General features: G+C 39.8%; 1 long non-coding RNA gene and 1 pseudogene across 1 annotated transcript; both read right to left on the bottom strand.

The window, feature by feature from the left end:
* Window positions 1–11,461: 11,461 nt before the first annotated feature.
* LOC132685137 (uncharacterized) lies at window positions 11,462–18,167 on the bottom strand. The gene is made up of 3 exons (XR_009612965.3): window positions 16,971–18,167; window positions 12,341–12,428; window positions 11,462–12,221 (listed from the first exon to the last, which is right to left on the bottom strand). It is a non-coding gene; the product is annotated as an uncharacterized LOC132685137 (long non-coding RNA).
* LOC132685135 (RNA polymerase II subunit A C-terminal domain phosphatase SSU72 pseudogene) lies at window positions 14,761–16,377 on the bottom strand (annotated as a pseudogene).
* Window positions 18,168–18,628: the final 461 nt, after the last annotated feature.

Below are 18,628 nucleotides of genomic sequence, written 5' to 3'. Positions count from 1 at the left end.
AGAAAGCATTTCCCTTTTGGACAGAGTATCATATTTGCACATAGTTCTTATAAAAAGTACTATTATATAATACAATGTGTAATATATATGTTAACATAAAACAATTATAATTATCTCCGCAAAACTAACATCCTGACCTTTCCTTGCTTCGGATCTGTTAATTCCATGTATTCCTTGATAGTTTTTATCATTTTTATCTTTTATTGTTTTATGCAGTGGAAAACAATGTGAAAAATGAAAAAAAAAAAAGCTCACCTGGGATTTGTTCTTTTTCTGTTCCTTTTGGGAAAGTATAGAGAAGGTTGAATGTATAGCTATAGGAGAAGAAAACAGAAGAAGGTCATGTGAGATTTGGCCGCTATAGACTTTTGAAATTCAGCTCCTAAAACCCTATGCCCACCAGGTGGTTAAATACCACCCTGTAGAAAAAAGTTCTTTGGCCCCTGAGAAGAGTCAGCAAGAACCATGTGCAGGTAGAATTCACATGTGTGACTCTGACAGGAACTGTAGAGCTTGGCTGAGCAATTTTTCACTGGGTTTACTTCCAAATGATTTATTAATTTCAGTTTTCATTTAGAACGAATCCAGAACTAACTTAATAATTATTATATCAGAAGGCAAATCATTATTTTTCATCAACGTTTTAGGAAAAATACTCAAGATATTTGTTTACTTATATTCCTACTGAGTTGCTTACCCTTAGAGAAATCACTCTGCAGAAAAGGAAGGCGTTGCTTTACAGACAGGTCTACTTTAAAAACTGTTTCTAACTAAGTTGTAACAGACTTGGTGGGTGACTTACCTCATGGACAGTTTTCTGGTCCCGGTACTGACACTAACAAATTGGGTGACTCTGGGCAGATTACTTACACACTCAGAGTCAAGGTTTCCAGCTTTGAAATTAAGCACACAGGGGACCCTACTCTGTGACTCTGTAAAGGCAGGGTAGGAGCAGTAGCATACCTCGAGAAGGCACATAAAATGAGGGACATACAAGAACATCTCAAAATCTAGAAAACGTGAGTGGAGGTTGGAGGCAGGGCATGTTTATTAAAGGCTGGTGATAGAATTCCTTCAGTTGTGCCTGATCTCTCCCTGCAGACCATGCGGACAGGAAACCTCTAATGAATTAATATTTCCCATGCAGGCTGCCCCTCACCCACCACTCTCAGTGCTCCACTCACCTATCTTTTCTGAAACTTGGTCCCGACCTCTCACCATCATGGTGAGACCCTCTGGATGTGGTGATAGTGAAACAATGCTCCTTCTGAGCAAAATAAAGAACGGCTACTTCAGACTACGCAAACCTAGGACCTGCTCCTTTCTAGCAGTTTCCTGCCTCTGCTCTAAAGACTGTGGTAAGAAGTCTGAAGTCAGAGGAGTGATCTTCAAGGTAGGATTCCTATTCCTGGGGCTTCTTCCTTCTTACTTAACAAAAGCTGCTTTTTTCCAAGGGAGCTGGAACCTAGGCTTAAAGGACAAAATCATTTTATTTAGAAGTTTCATGCAGGGATCCAAATCTCACAGAACTTATCTGCCTAAACTCTAAGGCCACTGAGGATGCTGAAGGTTGGACAATGCAAACGGCCTGACCCAAGGGTTCCTAGATGTCAAGAAATCCCAAAATACATGATCATAAGGTGAGATTCAGCTCATACACTTTAGGATTGTTTCCTTGGGAGCTGAGAAAAGTGCTGTGAGAAGTACGATGCCGGTTTTAGAGAGGGTTGTCTACGTGGGCTGTGAGTTCTTGAGTATTTCACTGGAGCCCTCTGAGCCTCAGTTTCCTTGTTTGCCAAAACAGAAAACAGTTACATAAAGGCTGTTTGCAGCATTAAATAAAGTTTAGCCAATTAAAAAAACACACAGTATCTCCCAAATAACTTAACAGCTAATATTAACTAAGCTCTGTTCCGTCTGTTAAAAACTATACGTACTTTCAAAACGTAGGTAAAAAACAGAATCCTCAGGACAACCCCACGTGGCACATAATACTCTTGTTTCCCCGAGCAGGCGACCACGTAGCTCAGTCATCTCGCCTGCAGTAACTGACTTAACAGCCGCTCCACCAGGATCCAAAGCTCACGCCCCCTTCCCGCAACTGTGCGGACACTGCGGCCCCACGCTGGACACCGCCCCCTCTTGCAGACAGAAGCGCCCACCCTGGCAGTCAGTCCCAGAGGCCGCCCCCGCCCCCGCCCGCCTTTGGCTGACCCACGTGCCGGGGGTCTCGCCGCGGGGCTACTCCTCCCCCCCCCCCCCCCCCCCCCCCCGCCGCCGCCCCGCTGGTCTTTGCCCACCCAGCCTGGGCGCACCCGCCGCTCGCGCAGCGCCAGCGCCCCGAGCGCTGCAGGATTTCCTGAGCCGGGAGTGGAAACGCTAGGAAGACACCTGAAGACCGAAATACACATGCACACAATAAGCCTCAAGCGAGTCTTTCCCCGAACCTGCGCTGTGCGAGGCAAGGAAACCTAGGACTACGTTTCCCATAAACCCTGGCCCCACGCCCCGTGTGAAGAGTTTTCCTTGAAGAGCAGAGGTCGCTCTCAGGGGCTGGGTGGGCCCGATTCTTTCTGGGCCGCGGGACGCTGCAAAATCATGCAGGGTGATGCGACGTGGTTAAAGAAATCTTGTTTAAGAGAATAAACTGTAAAGGACACGTTGGGGACCACTAGGGAACCATGAGCTATGTGGTTAAAATATAAACAGGTTAATTTTGTCCATTGTAACAAGTAGAATAGTATTTCCTTGCCTTCAAATTCATGTCCATCAGGAGCCTCAGAATGTGACTTTATTTTTTAATATGATCATCGCAGATGTCATTAATTAAATTAAAATGAGATTGTGCCAGATTAGGGCGGACCCTAATCCAATGTCTGGTGTCCTTATAAGAAAATAGAGGAAATATAGGCCTTGTGCACAGGGAGACAGATTGGAGGGAGGTGCCTGTAAGCCAGTGGGTGTCAAAACATTGCCAGAAAACATCAGAAGCTAGGAAAGAAGCATGGTACAGATTCCCTCTTAGAACCTCTATTAGGAAACAACCCTGCTGACACCTTAATTTTGAAGCTGGCATCCACCTTTTTAGTTCAGATGAAGTAATGAACACTAGGGGTCATATTGTCCCTAGGCACAGCTGGACCAGCCAGCCTGGGGCTCAGTGAGTTAAGTAGGGGACTTCAGCTTAGGTCATGATCTCACAGTGCTTGTTCTGGCAGTGCAGAGCCTGCTTGGGATTCTCTCTCTCTCCCTGCCCCTCCACTGCTCTGCTCTCTCTCTAAAAATAAATAAACTAACAAAAAACAAAAAACTCCACTGGCTTTTCTTTTTCTTTCTTTCTTTTTTTTTTTTTTTTTTAATGGAGAAGTCTATCCTCAAATGCACACGGAATTGCAAGGGGCTCCAATACAGTCTTGAAACAAAAGAACAAAGTTGGAGACACACTTCCTGATTTCAAAATTTACTACAAAGTTACAGTAATCAAAGCAGTGTGCTACTAGCATAAGAACAGACACATAGACCAATGAAATAGAAATAAACTCATGCTTCTATAGACCACTGATTTTCTACACAGGTGCCAAGGCTGTTCAATGAATGAGGAAAGCTCAGTGTTTCCAACGAATGGTGTTGAGACAACTCGATTTCCACATGCAAAAGAATGAAGCTGGCCCCCTCCCTCACAATATTTAATAAAATTAACTCCAAATGAATAAATGACCTAAATATGATATAAAACCGTAACACTTTTAGAAGAAAACAAGAGTTGAATCCTTGTGGCTTTGGATATGGCAATGCATTCTTAGATATGACACCAAAAGTACAACCAGTCAAAGGAAAACATTAATCGATGCCATCAAACTCAAAAACTTTTCTGCATCAATGACACTATGAATAAAATTGAAAAGACAGCCCACAATTTAACGTTCCCAAGCACTTGGCTTACATAACCAAAAACAGATCAAGAATGAATGAGCTGGTATTAGCTGGTGCCATGGAAAAATAATCTCTCACCCAATCTCTCACCCAATTTTTATCCCTAAGCCAGTTCTGAGACAATTTTTGGTGGAAGGAAAGGAAGGATTGTCTTGGGGGTTCCCAATGCCACAGCAATATATATATGATAGCTAGTCCCTTAATCTTTTCCTAAAGAAATCTCCATCCATTTACCAGAGCAACAGTATACTGGCAAAAGAGGAATATCTAGATCTTTGAAATGTTTATATTCATAGTCTGAGCTGATACAAGGAGACCCAAATGCCATCATTGAGCTTGTTAGGTTGTGACCATACAGAGTCCTCATCCAAGTCCCTCTTAAAATCCAAAGCATATACAGAAATGCTTGCGTGAATAACTGAAATCAATACACTCAGCAGCTGATAGAACTCTCACACTGCCTTGCTGACTTATGGAGTAAGAGCCATTACTGAAGGAAAGGTATGTCAAGTGGTACCCATTACAACTATTTTCCTTTGCCTGGCTAAATCAGCAAATCAAAGTCAACATGGATCCCAGAATGTTAATAATCATAGCAGATGTGGTATCTTACTTGAAAAAATTAAGTGTCTCGAGCTTAATATGCAGCTATTACATTGCAAAAGCACTCTTTCCAATTCCCCTAAAGAAGGAGACTTGAAGCCAATTCATCTTATTCTGGGATGGGTAGCTGTACCTGTTCAATCTTGCCCTAATCATGTTTACTCTCCTGTTCTCTGTTACACCAGAGACAGTCTTCAGTCAGTTCCACAAAACATCATCCTGGCCCACTATACTGATGATAAGTTAATGAAACCTGATGAGTAGGAAGTGGTAAGTACTCTGCTTAACCTGATAAGACAGACATTCAGTATAGAAGATAAAGATCATACATCAGAGGTTTGGGTGTCTGGGACAAGGGTGAATATTCCCCTCAATTCAAGTTCTTACACAACTTGCAACTCCCACCAAGAGAGAAAGTACTAGGAAGTTCCACTTACACCTTGGAAAAGCACCTACAAGACTCTGCTCCGTCCCATTTGTTGGGTGGCTTGGAAGGATGCCTATTTTGACTCAGGCACAGGGCAACAAAAGGTTTCAGCAGGTTCCATCTGTTGTTCTTAATCCAATGGTGTGAGTATTCTCAATGGTATAACATGACACTATGTAGAGCTTCTGGCAAGCCAAGATAAGCAATTGCAGTGCAGCTTGCAGCAAAGAACCTCTCATTATCTTAAAAGTAGCTCTTGGGGTGCCTGGGTGGCTCAGTTGGCTAAGCATCCAACTTCGGTTCAGGTCATGATCTCACGGGAGGTGAGTTCAAGCCCCATGTCAGGCTCTGTGCTGACAGCTCAGAGTCTGGAGCCTGCTTCAGATTCTGTGTCTTCCTCTCTCTCTCTGCCCCTCCCCTGCTCACGCTCTGTGTCTCTCTGTCCCTCAAAAATAAGTAAACGTTTAAAAAGTTAACAATAAATAAATAATAAATAAACTAAAAGCACCTCTTACATGCTATTGGATCCTAGTAAAAACTGAGCAGCTAACTATGGCAATCTATAATTCTGTGATTAGAGCTTCTCATCATGTGGAGACATTGTCAGACCCACCAAGTCACAAAACAGGTGGGGACATAACAGCATTTATTGTGCAAAAGAAATGTTGCATTGGGAATTGGGCCTGAGTAGACACAGACAAGTCAAGTAATTTGTTACATAAACAGGTGACTCATAGCAGTTTCCTGGGTTGTACAAATCTCTCTACTTCAGTTCACATCTAACACTATATGAGACTGTTCTCTGTGACCAACTACCAGAGGAAAAACCCCAGGCCTGTTTCCTTCATGTTGGTGTCTTTTCTGGCCACTCCAATTCCACTCAGAAGTATTTCCGAAAGGCAGTGGTGAGAAGGGTATCATCCTAGTAAGTAGCATTTTAAATTGTACACTTGTTCGTCACCTTTGTGGCAGGAAAAGTGATCAGAGGTAGGGATATATTCATACTCTTGAAGACTAGCAAATGGTTTGACCAGTTGGAGCAAGACTGGAAGACTGGAGCCAAGGAGGTCTGGGAAAAAAGTACATGGCCGGATATATGGTGTTGGGCACAAAGTGTACAGATCTTTGAGACTTTGTCAATGTCAATAAGAGAGCAGCTACCATGGAAGAGCAATGAGCATTAGGGTAGATGGAATCATTCACCCAGGGTATGTCGCCCTCAGCCCCCTTAGTCCAAAAATGGAGTAATTGTAGCTGGGATGGAGACTATTCATGGGCCTGGAATTATGAGTTTTATCTATGTATTATTTGTGTTTATATTTACCATTTACTACTAAACAGCTGACCTTTCAGAAGTGGAAACCAATGCAGAGCACTCAGTACAGTACCATTTCTTTTTTTTTTTTTTTAATTTTTTTTAAACGTTTTTATTTATTTTTGAGACAGAGAGAGACAGAGCATGAACGGGGGAGGGTCACAGAGAGAGGGAGACACAGAATCTGAAACAGGCTCCAGGCTCTGAGCTGTCAGCACAGAGCCCAACGCGGGGCTCGAACTCATGGACTGTGAGATCATGACCTGAGCCGAAGTCGGACACTCAACCGACCAAGCCACCCAGGCGCCCCAGTACAGTACCATTTCTTGCAGAGATTCTTTTAGCAGATACTTTGGCAGGCAGATTTCACTGGAGTCCTTCCATCCTAAAAGGGCAATAATTTTTCCTATTTGAGATTTGAATATATTCTGATTATGGGTTTGTTTTTCATGCCCTGGACGCCTCTGTGTCTAATGTCATTCCCAAATCATGTGGGGAAGGGTGGATATCCAGGTTGACAAAGCAGGGAAATAACGTGGAATGACTTGTAGAGTAGGCAACCTAGTCCTAGTATTCGTTTCAAGGAATTCCAGTCAAAATTAGGAAGGGGGACTGGGGTGGCTCAGTTGGTTAAGTGTCCGGCTTCGGCTCAGGTCATGATCTCAAAGTCTATGAGAAGCCGGACACTTAACCAACCAACTGGGTTACTTAAAACAACAGAAATGTATTCTCTCACTTCTGGAGGCTAGAAGTACAAAATCAGGATGTCAGCAGGGCCATACTTTCTCCAAAGCCTCTAGGGGAAAATCCTTCCTAACTTCTGGTGGTTGCTAGCAATCCTTGGCATTCCTTGACTTACAGCTGACTCTAATCCCTGTTTCTGTTATCATCTAGCCTTCCCTCTTTGTGTCCTCCCCTAATTTAGGGCCCACCCTAATCTAACATGACCTCATCCTAACTAATTATATCTACCAAGACCCTAGTTCCATATATCACATTCTGAGGTTCTGGGTGGATATGAACTTTGGGGACATTATTCAGACTACTGTGAGATCTCTGAAACATTTTTGGAAATCTCATTTTAGAGACTTCATACCTTCACAAATATTGAAGGATGTCTGACCACCACTCCCAAGATGTTTAAATTAACATTTTGTAATATCACCTTCCTCTTTGAATGTGCTCATTTTCTACTTGATGTTTATAGAGACACTTTGCACTCTGACATTACCCAAAATCTAATTTCTAGTTACTGTATCTTCAATATTTATTTCTTCATTATTCTTCAGTTGCCCAATTTCTTCCCATTTTTATATACTCCTTTTGATTTTCATCAATGTTGGATATAGTCTCTTTTTTTAAGTTTTTTTTAAGTTTTTCAGATCATGACCTGAGCTGAAGTTGGATGCTCAACTGACTGAGCCACCCAGGCGCCCCAAGTTTTTTTAAATGTTTATTTATTTTTGAGAGAGACAGAGAGGGTATGAGCAGGGGAGGGGCAGAGAGAGAAGGAGACACAGAATCCAAAGCAGGCTCCAGGCTCTGAGCTGTCAGCACAGAACCTGGTGCGGGGCTCGAAACCACAAACTGTGAGATCACGACTTGAGCTGAAGTTGGACGCTTAACCGACTGAGCCACCCAGGCACCCCAATCTAGGATTTTTTAAAAGGCTTTGTTTCATACCTCCTACTCTTCCTAGATGTTTCAAATCTATTAATCGATTTTTAAGGCGTCACCTGTCTTTATGTTCATGGCTCCAAAATTGGTGGCAAAATTACAATCATTGTAGTCAACACTTGTGTTACAGCCTGTGATGCGCAAGGCACCGTTCTAAGCAGTTCACATGTATTAATTCATCTACTTCTCACAACCGTCCCCTGGGACATATACTATTATTATTTCTGTGGATAAACGAGCTGAAGTCCCAGGAGATTAAATTCCATGCCCAACGTCCTCCAGTAAATAAGTGGTGCTCCTTGATTTCATACCCAAGTTACCTAGTACTAGAGACCATGCTCGTTAAAACTGTTCTGTGCTGCCTGTCGTCTCTAGTATACTTTACTTCTGCCTCACAGAGCAGCATTTGGCCTGTTGGAAGGTCACTTCCATCAAGAAGTCCCACTTGCTTCATCCTCTGAATGTCAGAACATTTCCATATCTTCTATCTTTGGACATAGGCATCTTTGAAAAATATGGTTCTCCACTCTTTTTTTTTTTTTTTTTTTGAAAAAAATAGCACGTTCACTCTTGGTTTGCCTGATATTTCCTCATGGTTAGATTTAGGTTATGTGATCTAGACTGGGAAGTCCATAGGTGATGTTTCATGTTTCCTTCACAGGTATCCCATCCGTGGCATATGCTGTCATCTGTCCCTCAATGGAAATGCTAATTCTCATCATCCAGGCAATGAGTTGTTTGATCTCTCCACTGTGTAATTACTGCCTTTTTATCTCCCTGAGAACAAATAAGCAGTCTGTGGGGAGATTTTAAGACCATGTAAATCCCTTAATCCTCATTAGACTGTCTCCTACGTTTAGCATCAGTTGAGGATTCTTGCCTGATGCGATCTCTACTGTGACAGATATAAAATGCTGCTTTTCTAACTCCTACGTTTCCTCCACATTTACCAGTTAGCTCTTAGCATTTTACCATAAGCAAGAAGCCTCTCTTCAGCGCCATTTATTTAAGTATAGACTCATGAATTTCTATTTTCTTCCAATGGTTTACAATTGATTACTGTACTTAATTATTTTGGTCTTCACATTGTCCCAGATTTGGCCAGTAAAAGCCCCTTCAAGCTGACATGCCAGCATGATTACTTTGAGTGCTTCTCTACTTTCTGGCATAAAATGATGTTCCACACTCATCTTATATACACCCTGCCCAGCCCTGGAATCAGCCATTTCTCTAAAGAGCGAGCCCTGGTTCCTTTTAGTGGGGAATGGTATTAGACACTAAGCTCTAGACCATACACGTATGCCATGATATGGTTTTTATTTCTAACTTTCTAATTCGGATTTTCAAACCTGAAAAAAAAAGTTGAAAAACACATAAAATGAACACTTGAATTATCATCACCTAAATCCTTTTTTGCAGTATTTGCTTTACCTCTTCCTATATATAATTGTATCTTTTGCTGTATCATTTGAAACCTGCAGCTATCATGACAGTTCACTCTTCCATATTTCAGCATGTATTTCCTAACAATAAGGCCATGTTCTCATACACCACATCCACACCTAAAGAAACTAAAATTAATTCAATTAAATTGTCTAAAACACAATCCTTATTTAAATTTCTCAAGTGCTTCAAAATAGTTCCTCAATCCAGAATTCAATCAATTCTCACACATCCCATTTGGTTCCTATGATTCTTCCATCTTCTCTAACCTAGAACAAGTCTCTCTACCATTTTTGTTTACTTTGATTTTTTTTTTAAAGAATCCAGGCCAGTTGTCTTATAGAATATCCCATTCTCTGGATTTGTCTGATTGTTTCTCTATGATTAAATGCAGAGCAACTTCTTATCTTTTGGACAAAAAAGCAAGAGATGATATCACATGCCTCTTATTGCAACATATAGGGGAACTAAACATCCCATTGTCCTTCTCTTGGTGAAATTTAGTATGATTGGTTAAAGTGGTGGTCACCAACCAGCTCTCTCCTTTGCAAAGGCATATTTTCCCAGTAACTGATAAGTAATCCATGGGCAGCAAAGCAATATTTTGAGGCCATATAATTATCCTGTTCACCTTCAACCTTTCAATCAGTGGTTTTAGTATCAATGGATGATTCCTGCCAAATTAATTATTGCCCTAGGGCTTACAAAATGGTGATTTTCTTACTCTCTTCCATATTTGCTAGTTGGATTTTTTTTTTTTTTAAGTAATGAAGAGCTTCCCCCTTCCTCCTAAGTCTTTTTCTCTCTTCTGTATCACTAGAAACTCATGGACATTTTTTTGGTCACTGTGTAATAATAACCAGTCACTCTTTTTGGTGCTAAGCTACTCCAATTTGGTCAATGATGGGGTTCTGTGTCCTTTTATGAATCCTTTCAGTACATCTTGTTTCTAGCATAAAATTATATTCCAGAATTAATGTATACTTTACATGTTCCAGAGTTAGATTTCTTTCAGTGGAAAAAAGAGTATTTGGGAACCAAGATTTGGCTATTAGGTACACAACAGATGGGCTAGTGCTTCTAGGCCCTTTCAGAAGCCAGAGCAAAAAAATATTCATTTTTTAAAATATCATGAGTGGATATTGATTCCTCCAATTCATATCCAACAACATTTTCCCATTCAATATCTGTAATTCCCTTCTAATAGAACCTGGTTTCTAAGCACTGCAATATATTTACCCATTCAACTGATACAAAGTAGTTTTAGAAATTATAGTACCAATCCAGTACCAATAACAGATTTACTAAGTTAAAGATTTCTTTGCAGTTCTTAACTTTTTATTTTTAAATAATTTTAGACTCTGTGAAAAGTTGTATATATTGTAGAGTCCTTGCATACCCTTCACCCAGTTTTCCCAATGTTAAGATCTTAATTAACATATATATTTACTAAAATTAAGAAATTAATATTGGTGTGTTATTAACCCTCCCCTGCTTGTGCATGCTCTCTCTCTCTCTCTCTCTCTCTCTCGCTCTCTCTCTCAAAATAAATAAATAAACTTAAAAAAAGTATTTAAAGGGTTGACATGTATATCTCTCCCCAACCCCATGTCACTACAAACGGCGATGGTGTGGTGCATTAACACTACAGACATCAGAAAACACTACAAACCAGGGGGTGGGATTCTCCTAAGAGAACTAGTTGTTAAACATTTACCAGCACACCACTGACAGTATCCTAAACACATAAAATATTGCCTAGCTAAAAGCAATGCTCAGGTGACAGCTAAAGAACTAAGGGATAGGGGCGCCTGGGTGGCGCAGTCGGTTAAGCCTCCGACTTCAGCCAGGTCACGATCTCGCGGTCCGTGAGTTCGAGCCCCGCGTCAGGCTCTGGGCTGATGGCTCGGAGCCTGGAGCCTGTTTCCGATTCTGTGTCTCCCTCTCTCTCTGACCCTCCCCCGTTCATGCTCTGTCTCTCTCTGTCCCAAAAATAAATAAAAAACGTTGAAAAAAAAAAATTAAAAAAAAAAAAAAAAGAACTAAGGGATACAACTGACTTCCAGCAGAAGTACAAAATGATACAACCACTGTTCAGGGCAATTTTGTAGTATCTATGAAAATTATGAGATGGCCTAATTTTGACCTAAGACCCAGTTATTCTAATTCTAGAAAATTTTTCCTTAAGTTTCACACATACGAAATTACATTTACATAAGGTTATTCAATGAAACATTGCTAGTATCAGCAAAAAACTATACATACATATCCTTCAACAGCAAACTGGTTAAATAATCAATGATAGAGGCACCTGGGTGGCTCAGTCAGTTGAGTGCCCAACTCTTGATTTTGGCTCAGGTCATGATCTCATGGTTCATGGGATCAAGTCCCATGTCAGGCTCTGTGTTAGCAATGCAGAGTGTGCTTGGGATTCTCTCTCTCCCACTCTCTCTGCCTCTCCTTGCTCGTGCACTCTCTCTCTCTCTTTCTCTCTCTCTCTCTCATTCGATCAAAATAAATCAATAATTGTTTAATTAAAAAAAATCGATGACCAATGCATACAGTGGAAACCATGCAGCTATACACGATGAGAAGCAGAAGTAATAAGCAGAGTCAGGACTTCCAAAAATTCCTCCATAAAATAAATAAGAAAACTAGCAAAAATTCTAAGAATCAGCTTTTTTCAAAGTTTGAAACTAACCACAGTCTTGCATAAATCCAGGGAGCATTCATTCAATAAACACTGCTGGTTTGAGGTTTGTGAGGTTTGTGGCATTTTAACTTGCTCCATTTGCATCCTTTACCATCCAGCTCCACGGGAGGCTTGAAAACAAACAGCTTGTAATCACAGTGAAAAGCAGCAACAAGGCAGCCACCAGAGAGAGCAGAAGAGGGATAGAGCTCTTTCAAAGCCTCATCCCCAGAGAACAGTCATTATTTACCTGTCTGATGGTTCCTTGGAAGACTCTACTGTCTTTAAGCTAGCTTGGAGCTTCCACAGTACAAACAGCCTTTTCCCCAGGGGACATGCTTGGAAAAGAATTAGAGGAAAGTTATTCACTTCGCAGCCACCTGAGGTGGTGAATAACAGTTGGAGCAAGCAAGAGGCTAATTTAAAAGCTAAAAAAGGAAAATCTCATAATGCCCATAGGAACTTTGAAAGCTTCAACGTATTCCTAGGAATCTAGAAAGCCACATACATGCCCAGGGACACGCACATGCTCAGGAAAGACCTAAGAAGACCCTAAGCTCTTATTCTCAGCTGACCTTGAAGCTCTGTACATGCAGAAGTAAAGACTAAGGCAGAGTTGTCAACAGCACATCTGAGTGTTGAAGGTGTGTGCCACCAATGCACAGAGAGCACCTGGGCACAGACCAGGAGACTTATTAACTCCAAGCATTTGAGGAAATCTGGTAAATCATTAGCTGACTAACCTACTGAGTAGAGATTTCAGTGGCCACACATGATAAAGAATACAGACTTTACACAATCAATCAGTTTAGAAAACTCACTAAACAACATAACAATGACAGCGATAACAACAAACACTGGGGAGGGGAGACTCTGAAAGCTGCCAAGTAATATTATTTAAAATGTCTAATTTTCAACAAAAATTATGAGACAAGCAAAGAAACAAGGAATAGTATCTGACACAATAGAGGAAAAAAACAATTGATACAAATTGTCCCTAAGGAAGCACAGATACTAGACTTGCTAGACAAAAGACTTTAAATCAGCTATTTTAAATATGTTCAAACAACTAAAGGGTAACCACGTCTAAAGAACTAAAGGAAAGTAATAGAACAATGTCTTACTATGTAGACAATATCAATAAAGAGATAAAAATTATTTAAAAAAAACAAAAAGATATTCTGGAGTTGAAAAGTACAGTAACCAGAAATTAGAAATTCATTAGAAGGGCACAAGATCAGATTTGATGTGGCAGAAGAAATAATGAACAAACTTCATTGACGACAGAACAGGTCAACTGAATTTATCCAGTCTGAAGAACAGAAAGAAAACAATGAAAAATGTTGAACAGAGCCTCAGAGACCTGTGGGATATCAAGTATTCAAACATATGCATAATGGGTTCCTCAAAAATTAAAAATAGAACTACCCTATGATCCAGCAATTGCACTATTAGGTATTTACCCAAAGGATACAAAAATACAGATTCAAAGGGGTACATGCACCCCGATGTTTATAGCAGCATTATCAACAATAGCCAAACTATGGAGAGAGCCCAATTGTCCATAGACTGATGAATGAATAAAAAAGAGGTGGTATATATATATATATAGGTGGTATATATATATATATGTGGTATATATATATATATGTATATATATATATATATATAAAATGGAATATTACTTAGCCTTCAAAAAAAAAAAAAAAGAAATTTTGCCATTTGCAACAACACAGATGGAGCCAGAATGCATTATGCTAAGCAAAATAAGTCGACCAGAGAAAAACAAATACCATATAACTTCACTCATATGTGGAATTTAAGAAACAAAACAGATGAATGTATGGGAAGAGAGAGAAAAAGAGAAGAAAGGGGAACAAACCATAAGAGACTCTTAACAATACAGAACAAACTCAGGGTTGACGGAGAGAGGTGGGTGGGAAATGGGCTACATGGGGGATGGGTATTAAGAAAGGCATTTGTTGTGATGAGCACTGGATGTTGTTATATAAGTGATGAATCACTGAATTCTACTTCTGAAGCCAATACTGCACTGTATATTAACTAACTAAAATATAAACAATTAAAAAAATGGTTAAATGAAGAAAATATATATGCATAATGGGAGACCCAGAAAGAGAAAAGAGGAAGGGACAGAAACAATAGCTGAAGAAATAATGGCCAACATCTTCCCAAATTTGACGTAAGATATGAATCTATACATCCACAAAGCTAAACAAACTACAAATAAAAGTTAAAAAAAATCAATTAACCACACACATCATAATCTGTTAAAGGTGAGAGACAGAATCTTGAAAGCAGCAAGACGAAAACAACTCATTGTGTACAATGGATCTTCAATAAGATTAACAGCTAGTTTTGCTTCAGAAATCACAGAGGCAAGAATGCAGTAGGAAGAAAAAGACTATCAACCTAAACTATCCTTGAAAAATGGAGGAGAGGGAAGCCTGGGTGTCTCAGTCAGTAAGGCATCTGACTTTGGCTCAGGTCATGATCTTGTGGTTAGTTAGTTCAAGCCCCACGTTGGGCTCTGTGCTGACAGCTCAGAGCCTGGAGCCTGCTTCAGATTCTATGTCTCCCTCTCTGCCCCTCCACTGCTCACCCTCTGTCTCTCTCTCTCTCTCTCAAAAATAAATGAACATTAAAAAAGAAAGAAAGAAAGAAAGAAAGAAAGAAAGAAAGAAAGAAAGAAAGAAAGATGGAGGAGAAATTTAAAAAATCCCTGGATAAACAAAAACTGAGAGAATTCATTGCCACCATCTCTGCCTGACAAAAAGTACTAAAAGGAGTTCTTCAGGCTGATAAAAGGACATTAGACAGCATCACAAATCCACATGAAGAAACAAAGAGCACTGGTAAAGGTAATACTATGTGAGTAAAAAATAGCATAAATGAATGTATTCTGTAATTCTTTGTGTCTCCTACCCGATTTAAAAGACACTTTGCAAAGAAAAAAAATATAAATCTGTGTTGATGGCACACAATACATGAAGATCTACAGGACAATAAAAGCACAAAGGAGGGGTAAAGGGATGAATAGAGCTATATAGGAATAGAGCTATATAGCATATTAAGTGTTTATATGCTATTGAAATTAAGTTGATATTAATCCAAATTTGATTTTTTTAATAGGTGAAATGTACTGTAAATCATTGTTTACTTTCCTGGTTAAAGAAAAAAAACCTTATAGTCAATTCTCCACTCACAAGTAGAAGAGGAATAGAAAAAACTCGATTGTTTTTAATCTGGCGTTTATGTGTACCTTTCATTTCACACGTACAGTTTACTGGGTGTTACTACCCACCACCAGCAGAATAGATACAAGTAAAACCAAATATCAGAAAGGAAAAAGTATTAACAAAAGGAAGCTCAAAAAGATGTCTTCAGGAGAGTGGCCAGGCTAGTCAGTAGGAGCAGACCGTGTGCAGTAAGGCTCTGCTGCTCTTCTCCTCCAACTCCTATAGCAGCTCATCAGTCTCATTCTCTATATCCTCCGTGTGCTGAATGCAATGGCACAACTCACAGATAAGGAATGCGTCCAGGGTGGCCTCTTTATGGTTGTCCTGGATGTCCACATTGGTTACATGCACTGGCTGGCAGGTGTCTTGCTCTTTGGAATTCAGATCTTCCACCACCTGATTGTATACTCTATCTTCACAGGCGAGAATCAGATCAAACAGTCTCTGCAGCTCTGAAACCTTTCTGGCCAGGGCTTGATCCTCTTATTTCTATCCAACAGATGTAAAATGCCATTCTGCATATAGAGTTCTTTGTCTTTCCTAAGGAGATTGTGGTACATCTGGTCATATGTAGTTTTGAAATTGTAAACTTTTGGCTTGTCAAGTGCCGGTCCTGGGAGCTTAACATGAGTTCCTGTTCCAAAGGACCAGAAACTGAATCTCTGTTTGCTGAGAATGTCGTGCATCTCCATGCTCCGGTTCTGGTTGCTCGAGCACACCACTGCCACAGACAGCAGCAATGATGGCATACTGGTGACTACACTGACCACAACACACCGATTCAGGGCCTCCCACCCAGCCATGGCACTTCTGTGCAAGCCAATCCAAACCTGATTGTTAAAAACTAAGATGTTAATTGTAAATCCCAGGGCAACCATCAAGAAAATAACTAAACATAGCAAAAGAAATGACAAGGGAATTAAAATGGTACACTAAAAGATATCTATTGAACAGAAAAGAAGGCAGTAATGGAGGAATAGAGGAACAAAAAAGCTGTAGACCACAAATAAGAAAACAACAGACCTAATCCTGCTCTATCAGGAATTACACTAAATGTAAATTGCTTAAACACTCTAATTAAAGGGCATAGTGGATACCATACTGGATAGAAAAACAAAACAAAAACGTGATAAATAGTGTCTGAAAGAGACTCACTAATAAATAGTGTCTGAAAGAGACTCACTAATAAATAGTGTCTGAAAGAGACTCACTTGAGATCCAAAGACATAAACAGAAAAAAGGATGGACAAAGATACACCATGATGAGAAAGACAGTCTCACATGTACGGTCTTTCAACCCCCACTCAGCTACATAAGAATGAGCTTTGGGTCTGGAACCTTCCTTACCAAGAGATAAAGAGACCACACAGCCTATATAAGCCATTCACCTTGTCAGAATATCTTTTATTTAATTGCTCCTCTGTTCTGATTAAGCATATACTAAATGCCCCTCTGGCACAACCTCAGCTTTCAGTATTCTGGATTCGACAGTAGTAGGGTTGGACTCCTGCTGTGGCATAAGAGGTGTGTGCATAGGCCAACTGCCCTGCATCAGATGCTGGGGGCACCCACTAGCCTTGGGGGTCCAATCGCATATTTTCAGAACTGATCTTGCTTTACCTCTTAAGTGTATAAAAGCACCGTTCCATCCAATGCTTGACTCCATTGTGTCTTCCTTGGTAACTCTGAAACCAAGATGCAGTGGCAGGAGTATTTAAATTTTTATTCCTGTACACTGGCATAATGACGATGTTTGCTACCTCCATCATGGTCAGTGTTGGCATTGGCAACTTGCGAGAGGCATTCTGCTCAACACTCTCACCAAAAGACAGCTGGGAAGGCTATATTAATATCAGGTAAAAGAGAGTTTAAGACAAAAATTGTTACTTTGAAGAAAACACATGGTTAAATCTTTAAGATTTTAGATTAGGCAATGGTTTCATAGATACGACAAAGCATGAGCAACTAAAGAAAAGATAAATTGGACATCAACAAAATCATTAAATTTTATGCCTCAAAAAACATTACCAAGAAGGTGAAAAGACAATCCAAAGAATGGGAGAAAATATTTATAAATTATATATCTGACAACAGTCTATATCCAGTATATAAAGAACTCTCAGAATGATAAAAATTAAACTAATTAAGGGGCGCCTAAGTGGCTCATTCGGTTAAGTGTCCAACTCTTGATTTTGGCTCAGGTCATGATCTCACACTTTGTGAGATCGAGCCCCACGCCCAACTCCGCACTGACAGCATGGAGCCTGCTTAGGATTCTCTCTGTCCTTCTCTTTCTGCCCCTCCCCTGTTCACGCTTTCTCTCGCTCTCAAAATAAGTAAAAAAATTTTTTAAATGTGTCCAAAATGGAACCAAGAAGTTCAGTCTAAATAGTAATCAAATCTATCCTTAAGGCAGATAGAAAAACCACTAAGTATCATGGACATTCAAAACTTAGGCTGTAGGAAGAAACTTCTTTAATGGGATAATTGGTGTGTACCGAAAACCCACAAAGACTATTCCAGCGTTGGCTAACACTTCTTGAGTTATCTTTGAAAAATCAGGCACAAGGTAAGGATGCCAGGTTTCATGAAGCAAGACTGAAAAAGGTGTAAGAAAGAACATGATGAACCTAAAGAAGAATGAATTAAGGACTAATGCAATGAATTAGAATGTCCAGCAACAGATGTGTGCAGACATGGTAATATACTGGATAGATGTGCCATTATAATTCATTGAGAAAAACATTAATAAAGAATTGGTGCTTTATGTGTTAAAAGATAAAACTAGATTCCCTGCCCGTATTATCTACAATAACAATTTCCAGATTGACTCGAGGCTTAAATATTTTTAATCGTACTAATATTAATTAAGCAAAAATTTTAAAATATCCTTAAGTTAGGGAAGAATTTTAAAATTCAAAAAGAAAACAGAAAAGTTAAAAAGACTGGCCTATGGAAAAATATAAAACTCTAATAAGGCCAGAGGCACTCTAGAGGTAAAGGTCAAGGGACAGACTTGGAGAAAACATTCACAACAAATGTAACAGACAAAGAATTACTGTCCAAAATACATAAAGTATTCTTTAAAATTAATACATGAGATGATTAAAAATGAAATCATTCACAAAAGCAATGAAAAGCCAATAGATATATGATGTGCAAGATCATCAGCAATCTCAGAAATGCAAATAAAATGGTGAGTTTTTCTCAGAAGTTAGATCGGCAATAAATCTAAAGTCTGACAACGCCAGGAACTGGCAAGTAAGTAGCGGTTAAGT

The sequence above is a fragment of the Panthera onca genome, chromosome D2 (genome assembly GCF_046562875.1).
Source record: "Panthera onca isolate mPanOnc1 chromosome D2, mPanOnc1 haplotype 2, whole genome shotgun sequence".
NCBI classification, from domain to species: Eukaryota; Metazoa; Chordata; class Mammalia; order Carnivora; family Felidae; genus Panthera; species Panthera onca.
This window is presented reverse-complemented; position numbering and strand designations above follow the sequence as displayed.